Here is an 8,978-nt window from a genome sequence, read left to right as displayed (position 1 = left end):
AGTCGTTTCCGACTCTAGGGGCCGGTGCTCATCTGTGTTTCAAAGCCGAAGAGCCAGCACTTGTCCGAGGATGTCTCCGTGGTCATGTGGCTGGCATGACTAGACGCCAAAGGCACACGGAGCACTGTTACCTTCCCACCGTACTGGTCCCTATTTTTCTACTTGCATTTTTACGTGCTTTCGAACTGCTAGGTTGGCAGAAGGTGGGACGAGTAACAGGAGCTCACTCTGCTACGTGGCACTTGGGATTCGACCCGCCAAACTGCCGACCATCTGATCGACAAGCTCAGCATCCTAACCCACTGAGCCACTGCGTCCCTTCGGGTGCACTTAAGCAGGAGCTAAATTGCCTTGGCTCCGTCTTTGGAAAGCATCTTCTAAACGCCCAGAAGGTTTTTGCATCTTTATGGGCCTCTAAAAGCACTTCCCTCTTCATCTCCCCACCACCACCAAGCCATGCCCCCCACCAATAAAAGCCTCTGCTCTGCACAGAGCCACTCAATTCTCACTGAGCATGATCGATTTTTCATGCCGACGACGCTGCCTCTCCTGGACCAAATGGTGGCATTTGTTAAGAGAGCTGCTAATTATTAATTTAAAGGAGTTGAAGCTCAGTGGCTTGGGGCGAAGCTGGGGTGGGAGAGAGCGTGGCGAGGGTGTCCCCCCTTAGTGGAAGCCTGTTAGTTCCTGTTGGCGGCTGACCATGTTCTGAGCTGGCCCAGGAACTCCACAGAAGCGCAGACTCAACGGACCGTTGGTTTTCTACGTTTCCAAATGCTGAGTTTTGAGGGTTGTGTGAATTGAAAAGGAGAGACAGCTGTATGCTGGATGGGCAGTAGATGCTTTCCAGGAGAATTTCTGCTCCTTTTTAAGTTGTCCTGTGAACATATCTAATATTCCTCCTCTTATTTTCTCCACAACAATCCTGTGAGGTTGATTGGGCTGAGAGAGGACTGGACCAAAGTCACCCAGCCACCTTTGATGCCTAAGGCAGGACTAGAACTCACCACTCCTGGTGAGAAATTTGGACCCAAGTTGAGGACTGCCTGCACACAGATTGGACTGGGCAGAGTTGAGAATTGGGGATCTAAAATCCAGGACCTGAGCAACGGGAAACACCGGGAAGTTCCTTGGCGAAAGATCTTCCTGAGGGAGGCCATTAAAATGCTTCCCTGCCGATAGCTGAGCTGGGGCAGGAGGAGGGGAGTGCTGGGGGTCCAAGGGGGTGGGGCTTGGGGAGCACTAGTGGTCGGGAGTGGGAACCAGACCCCTTTGTAGGAAGAGCGTGTAAATAATTCAGGGGGTCAAGTAGCACGTCTTCTGGGCACGGCTAAGCTAGACGGGCTCCCTCTGTGGGGCAGGGGGGGGCAAGAAGGCTGAAAGGAGCAGAACCCCCACAGCAATATTCATAAACCTGGGAAGGGGGAGCCGGGGCTGAAGCAACCTTCTGGGAGATACAGGCAGTCCTTCCCTCGTGACCATTCATTTAGTGACCATTCAAAGTGGCAAAGGCACTGGAAAAAGTGACATGATCGGTTTCCACAGTGAAGACCGTTGCAGCATCTCCATGGTCATGTGATCAAAATCTGGACGCTTGGCAACAGACTTTTATATAGACTGCAGTCTCCCAGGGGTCAAAAGGACCCCTTTTGCGACCTTCTGAGAAGCAAAGTGAAGCCAGATTCACTTGACAATTGTGTGACTAACTTTACAACAGCACTTAATAACTGTGGTAAGGTCAATACAATGAAGCAAAACTCAGTTAACAGAATTGCCTGTAGGTCTGCGGACATTCATCGCAGAGCAGGAGGAGATTGCGCCTAGGCTTCCGGGGTGGGAGAAAGAGGTCATGGCAACTGGTTTCGCCAGAGATCCCAGACCCTCCAGGCTTCCGCCAGGGGCCGGGACTTGCCGCTTGCCCAGTGGTCCTGCGAATGGCCAGAGGCCTCGGAGGGAAAGCAAGCACTGGGCAAGGAACCATCCAATCTGACCATTTGCAGGTCAGGTCCATTTTGTATTGGTTGCCTCTTTTTTTTGCAAAGCTGCCAATTTCCATTTGGAGAACATATGGACAATATTACACAGCCTTTTCCCAAACATAGGCATGTCATCCTCCTTTAACAATAATTGGGATCAGCTGTTAGGTAAAGCGGTCAGTAAGTGATGCCACGCCAGTGCTTACAATCTTTGTTTCCCCTTGCTCTAAGATCTGCAAAGCCTGTAGAGTAAGGGGAAAAATGCACAGATCGGTCATAAACTTCCATTGTCATCACTGTTTTGAGTGCAAATTTTCCATCAATCTTCATCTAAAAGTTGTCACTTCTGTTTCAAGTTGCTTGTTCTTTATTATGTTCCATTAGGATAGTCTTCTTGCTTCGTTTTTTCCATTTTGTTCATTGCATTTCGCAGTGACTACGGCTGTCTCTAGAATATTTTTTCTATCAGCAATTTAAGTCGTATACAAAGGGGACATATGTAATCTGGGTCTTCCATGGGCATAAGCAAACATGGAACATATTTTGCAAACCTCAACAGCACCAGTCTCTTTTTTCCACGACTATCTTTTTTTTTTGCTAGTTCGTTTAAAGATTAAAAATGTTAATAGTTTGCAAATGTTAAAAATGTAAGAGATTTAATTACAGTTAGGAAAAAAATGATTCAAAATTTTGAAATTCTGAAGATTCATTTAAAAATCCTCTAGGTATAGTTTGTAATCCGCAGATGTATAATAATGAATATATAAAATTGCAGATGAATAAATAATAATAATAATAATAATAATAATAATAATAATAATAATAATAATAATAATAATAATAATAATAATAAGAAGAAGAAGAAGAAGAAGAAGAAGAAGAAGAAGAAGAAGTTGGAAGGGACCTTGGAGGTCATCTAGTCCAACCCCCTGCTCAGGCAGGAAACCCTATACCATTTCAGGCAAATGGCTGTCCAGTCTCTTCTTAAAAACTTCCAGTGTTGGAGCATTCACGGCTTCTGGAGGCAGGTTGTTCCACTGGTTAATTGTTCTCACTGTCAGGAAGTTCCTCCTTTAATTCCAGGTTGCTTCTCTCCTTGACTAGTTTCCATCCGTTGCTTCTTGTCCTGCTTTCAGGTGCTTTGGAGAAGAGCTTGACTGCCTCTTCTTTGGGGCAGCCCCTGAGATGTTGGAACGCTGCTATCATGTCACCCCTCACCCTTATGATGAAACAAAAAATCTCAGCTGAAAGGAAAAATGATCTCTCAGCAGGAAAAAAAAGGGGTAACAGATTGTGTTGTAAAAGTATGTAGCAGGTTTTTTTTAAAAAAATTGCTGTTTATACTGAAGTTAAAAGTTAATGTAAGGATAGGGCTATTCAATGAAGGGAAAGGCTGATTTCTCCTCAAGGAATTTTGCTGGAAAGCGGATCGGCTTGCTTTCTAGAAGATAGATGCTTTTAGCATTCTACTCTCTGCCTAAAAAAATTCATCTCTATCCTCCCTTGTCTTAATTTGCTCCTTATTTCTCTATCCTATCTGCCTTGCTTTTTGGCTGCCTTCTTGTGCTCAGCCGATCTTTCTAGCTGCCCCCAGCCATTGCTCCTCTGGGGTCTCCGTTCTATGTTCAGCCAGTCTTTCTGTGAGGAGCCAGTCTACTAGCTGGTCTTTCTGTGCTGAGCAGATTTACTAATCGGTTTTTTCCTGCTGAGCTGGTCTACTACAGTAGTTGCTTTTTCTCTGCTGAGCCGGTTTAATAGCAGGGGTCTCTGGGTTGAGCTGGTTTAATAGCTGGTTTTTCTATGCCAAGCCGGTCTAGTCACTTTTTCTCCGCTGAGCTGGTTTAAAACCAGTCTCTGTGCTGAGCAGGTTTACTACTGGTAGTTGGGGGGGGGTTTCTCCTGTGCCGGTCTTTCTCTGCTGAGCTGGTTTAATACTTGGTTTTTCTGTAGTTTTTCTGGTCTACTAGTCAGTTTTTTTCTGAGCTGGTTTAAAAACCGGTCTCTCTGTGCCAGCAGGTTTACTACTGGTAGTTGGGGTTTTTTTCCCCCTACTGAGTCGGTCTTTCTCTGCTGAGCCGATCTACTAGCTGTTCTCTCTGTACTGAGCAGATTTACTACCAGTAGTTGGGGTTTTTTTTCTGCTGAGCAGTTTAATAGCTGCTTTTTTGTGCTGAGCCGGTCTACTAGTCGGTTTTTCTCGGGTGGGCCGCTCCACCATCTGTCCCCATCCGCCGCTCCGCCGCTCCGGCTCCAGCGGTGGCTCCGGCTCCGTCCTTCAGCCAGGCTCGCTCAAGTTGCCGGTGAGCTCCTCGTTGCTCCGCCGCCTCTGCGGCGCTGCCTCCAGCTCAGGTAGGCCTCCGTTGGCCTAGAAGTCCTCCAACGCCTCTTCTAGCGGTATTATTCCGTTAATAAACATCGAGAGGCGCCTAGAGCGGTCCGAACGTTGCTACCGCTCGTGGTAAAAGCGTTCCCGGGCAACAACGGCCGAGGGCGGGACTTCCGGTGCTTCGAAAATTGAACCGAAAAGGGCGGGAAGGCGACTTCAAGCCTTCGGCGCCAGCCATCGCCTTAGTGGGCGGGGCGAAGGGAATCCCTTTAGCCGGGTTTCATAATCATTTCAATTAATGTTTCCTTAGCAACACTAGAAGAAATCAAGATTGTTTTCCTGGGTAGAAATGTCGCTTGGCGCCTCGGCCCTCCCCCCCTCACGACCGCCCAACCGGTTGGAAGACGGGCACTCCCCCCAGCCAATGACGGGCCCGCGGTTGCAGGAAGTGTGTTCCGTGATGTCACACGGTGGCGCTATTGGATGGGGAGAAGGTCTTCGGTTCGCGCGAGAGTTGTAGAATTTCTCAATCGTGGCCGCTTTAAGATGGATGGACATGGCCGGCTGTGGAATTCTGGGAGTTGAAGTCCACCCATCTTAAAGCGGCCGCGGTTGAGAAACACACAACCCAGTTGTGTCTTTTTCCACCTTCTCCAGCTTTATCTCCTGTGGCTCCTCTGCCCCACTTCGCATCCAGGAACGGGACCAGGTCTTTGGGGCTGGGCTGCTGCTCTCTGCTTCTGTCTGCCCCGGGAATTGCAGCCATGCCTAAGGAGTTCCCTTGAGGGCACTTAGACGGACCCTTGCTTGTGGGCCCCTGCGTCCTGCTCACCTGTTTGTGCTTCTTTCTCTTTCGGTTGGTGTGTGTGCACACCCTCCCAGTTGGTTTTGTTGGTTTGCAGGGTTTCTTGTCGTCCATTTATTTCTTTATTAAATGTGTTTCTTTGTTTATGGTTCTCAGCATTCGTTTACCTTTATCATGATATCATCTAACTTTATTAGCTTTCTATATTTCTGTATCATCCATCTCTATCTAGCTATATCTATCTATCCCATCGTTCCATCTCTTTTATTATTATTATTAAAGAGTTTTAAAAAAAATTTTACAATACATATCCCCAAAACCCTCCCACCCCAAACCACCCCCCCTTCCCCCCACTTCCCAGAGCTGAATACAGGGTTATAGATATAATAATCATATTCTAACTAAAATTATCCATTATAAAATTAACCAAATTCATAATGTGCTTTAACTCCCCTTTAACACAGATACATTCAAATTATTAAAAACATAATAATAACTTAAACAAAAATATAATCAATACTAATACTAAAATTAATAACAATATCCCTCTAAATATTCCTGCTGCCGGCATCAAGTTCCCTTCGTCCAGTGCGCTCCCACAGGGAGGGTCTTCTCAGGGTGCCACCGGTAAGAGATTGCCGGCGGGTAACACCCAGGGGTAGGGCCTTCTCTGTGGGGGCGCCTGCCCTCTGGAACCAGCTGCCAGTGGAGCTGAGGACTGCCCCCGACCTCCGTTCATTCCGCCGGGGCCTGAAGACCTGGCTCTTCGAGCTCTCTGGCCCAGGCTGAGGATTAATCTTATTTTAACTGGGGTTTTATTCATGCAGGGACAAATTTCTTTTAAAATTTGTTTTAACTTTTGTATTTTGGTTTTTTAATCACCCTGTAAACTGCCCTGAGTCCTTCGGGAAAGGGCGGTATATAAATGTAATAAAATAAATAAATAAATAAATAAATAAAATCTACTCATAAGCTAAGTGGAACTTTTTAGTCCCATATTTATTCTGAATATAATCTATCCATGTTCTCCAAACTGAAATATATCTCTTGTGAGTGATCCTTCAAATAAGCAGAAATCTTAGACCAGGGGTGTCAAACTCAATTTCATTGAGGGCCGCATCAGCATTGCGGTTGCCCTCAGGGGGCCGGGGTGGGTATGGCCAGGGTGGGCGTGGCCTACTGGGTGGGCGTGGCTACATCATTCGCATCAAGGGTGCCTATGGGGGCCTGGGCAGGAGTGGGACAGATCTGAGGGTCTCTGGCAGAAGGAGGGTCTCTGGGCCAGGGCCAAGGCAGCGGGGGCCGTTCCCTCACTCTTTCCAGGATGGCTTCGCGGGCCGCATGAAACCACTTCGCAGGCCGGATCCAGCCCCTGGGCCTTGTGTTTGACATGTCTGTCTTAGATATTTCTGCAAGATTCGATACTTTAAGTACCCATTCTTCTATAGTAGGCAAACTATCCTTCTTCCAGTATTGTCCCACCAGTAACCGTGCTGCTGTTATCAAGTTCAACATCACATTGATTTCTTTAGTATCACAATCTACAACAATACCCAATAAAAACAATTGTGGAGAGAACTTTATCTTTCTCTTAAAAATCTTTTGAATGTTCCACCAAATTTTAATCCAAAAAGCTTTTATATTTCTACAAGTCCACCACATATCCCATCGTTCCATCTTTTTATCTATCTACCATCTTTCCATATCTATCTATCTATCTATCTATCTATCTATCTATCTATCTATCTATCTATCTATATACCATCATTCCATTTCTCTCTATCCCTTCCAACTTTGTTCTTGTTCTGTTCTATTCTATTCTATTCTATTCTACATTGTAGTATATTCTGCATTCTATTCTATTCCATTCCATTCCATTCCATTCCATAATTCTATTCTATTCCGTTCCATTCCATTCCATTTTATAATTCTATTCTATTCTATTCTATTCTATTCTATTCTATTCTATTCTATTCTATTCTATTCTATTCTTTCCCATTGTTCAAGGTCCCTCCACAGATCTGCGACACAGTACAAGTAGTCCTCAACTTAGGACGGACCTTAAAAAAGGGATTTGGACCCGAATTTGAAGTTGCAATGGCCATTTGCAGGGTGTCAAATTTTTGTTGTTGTTAGCTGCGAAGTCGTGTCCGACCCATCGCGACCCCATGGACAACGTTTCTCCAGGCCTTCCCGTCCTCTACCATCTTCTGGAGTCCATTTAAGCTCAGGCCTCCTGCTTCAGTGACTCCATCCAGCCACCTCATTCTCTGTCGTCCCCTTCTTCTCTAGCCCTCCACCTTTCCCAGCATTAGGCTCTTCTCCAGTGAGTCCTTCCTTCTCATTAGGTGGCCAAAGGATTTGAGTTTCAGCTTCAGGATCTGGCCTTCTAAAGAGCAGTCAGGGCGGATCTCCTCTAGGACTGACCGGTTGGATCACCTTGCAGTCCAAGGGACTCGCAGGAGTCTTCTCCAGCACCAGAGTTCAAAGGCCTCCATTCTTTGGTGCTCAGCCTTTCTTATGGTCCAGCTTTCACTGCCATACATTGCAACTGGGAAGACCACAGCCTTGACTATACGCACTTTTGTTGACAGGGTGATGTCTCTGCTTTTTAGTGTGGTACCTAGACTTGCCATGGCTTTCCTCCCCAGGAGCAAACATCTTTTAATTTCTTGGCTGCAGTCCCCATCTGTGGTGATCTTGGAGTCCAGGAAAATAAAATCTGTCACTACCTCCATTTCTTCCCCATCTATTTGCCAGGAATTGAGAGGGCCGGATGCCATGATCTTGGTTTTGTTAATGTTAAGTTTCAACCCAAGTTTTGCGCTCTCCTTCTTCACCTGCAACAAGAGGCTCTTTAGTTCTTCTTCACTTTCTGCCATTAGAGTGGTATCATCTGCATATCTTAGGTTGTTGATATTTCTTCCGGCAATGTTAATTCCAAGTTTTGATTCCTCTAGCCCTGCCTTTCTCATGATGTGCTCTGAATATAAGTTAAATAGGCAGGGCGACAGTATACAGCCTTGCCGGACTCCTTTCCCAATTTTGAACCAATCAGTGGTTCCATGTCCAGTTCTCACTGTTGCTTCTTGGCCCACATATAGGTTTCTCAAGAGACAAATGGTACTGGTAATCCCATCTCTTTAAGAACTTGCCACAGTTCGTTGTGATCCACAGAATCAAAAGCTTTAGCATAGTCAATGAAGCAGAAGTAGATGTTTTTCTGGAACTCTCTAGCTTTCTCCATGATCCAACGTATGTTGGCAATTTGAGTTCTAGTTCCTCTGCCTCTTCGAAATCCTGCCTGTACTTCTGGTAGTTCTCGATCCGCATACTGCTGGAGTCTAGCTTGTAGGATTTTAAGCATAACTTTACTAGCGTGAGAAATGAGTGCAATGGTGTGATAGTTTGAACATTCTTTGGCACTGCCTTTCTTTGGAATTGGAATGTAAACTGATCTTTTCCAATCCTGTGGCCACTGCTGAGTTTTCCAAATTTGCTGGCAAATTGAGTGTAGCACTTTTACTGCATCGTCTTTTAAGATTTTGAATAGCTCAGCTGGAATACTGTCACCTCCACTAGCTTTGTTGTTGCTCAGCTTTTCTAAGGCCCACTTCACATTCTAGGATGTCTGGCTCAAGGTCAGTGACCACCTCGTGATTCTCAGGGACGTTAAGCTCGTTCTTGTATAGTTCCTCTGTGTAATTTTGCCACCTCTTCTTAATCTCTTCTGCCTGTTAGGTCCCTGCCATTTTGGTCCTTTATCATGCCCATTTTTGCATGAAACATTCCCTTCATCTCTCCAATTTTCTTGAAAATAATAATAATAATAATAAGTTGGAAGGGACCTTGGAGGTCATCTAGTCCAACC

General features: G+C 45.8%; 1 protein-coding gene across 1 annotated transcript in view; it reads right to left on the bottom strand.

The window, feature by feature from the left end:
- The window catches only part of LOC308677033 (nicotinamide riboside kinase 2-like), an 828,951-nt gene that overhangs the window by 554,722 nt on the left and 265,251 nt on the right, over nt 1-8,978 (bottom strand). The gene's annotated exons all lie outside the window — the stretch shown is intronic.

This window comes from Vipera berus, assembly GCF_964194415.1.
Source record: "Vipera berus genome assembly, chromosome: 1".
Lineage (NCBI taxonomy): Eukaryota > Metazoa > Chordata > Lepidosauria > Squamata > Viperidae > Vipera > Vipera berus.
Note: the sequence above shows the minus strand (reverse complement) of the source record. Positions and strands in the feature narration are given on the sequence as shown.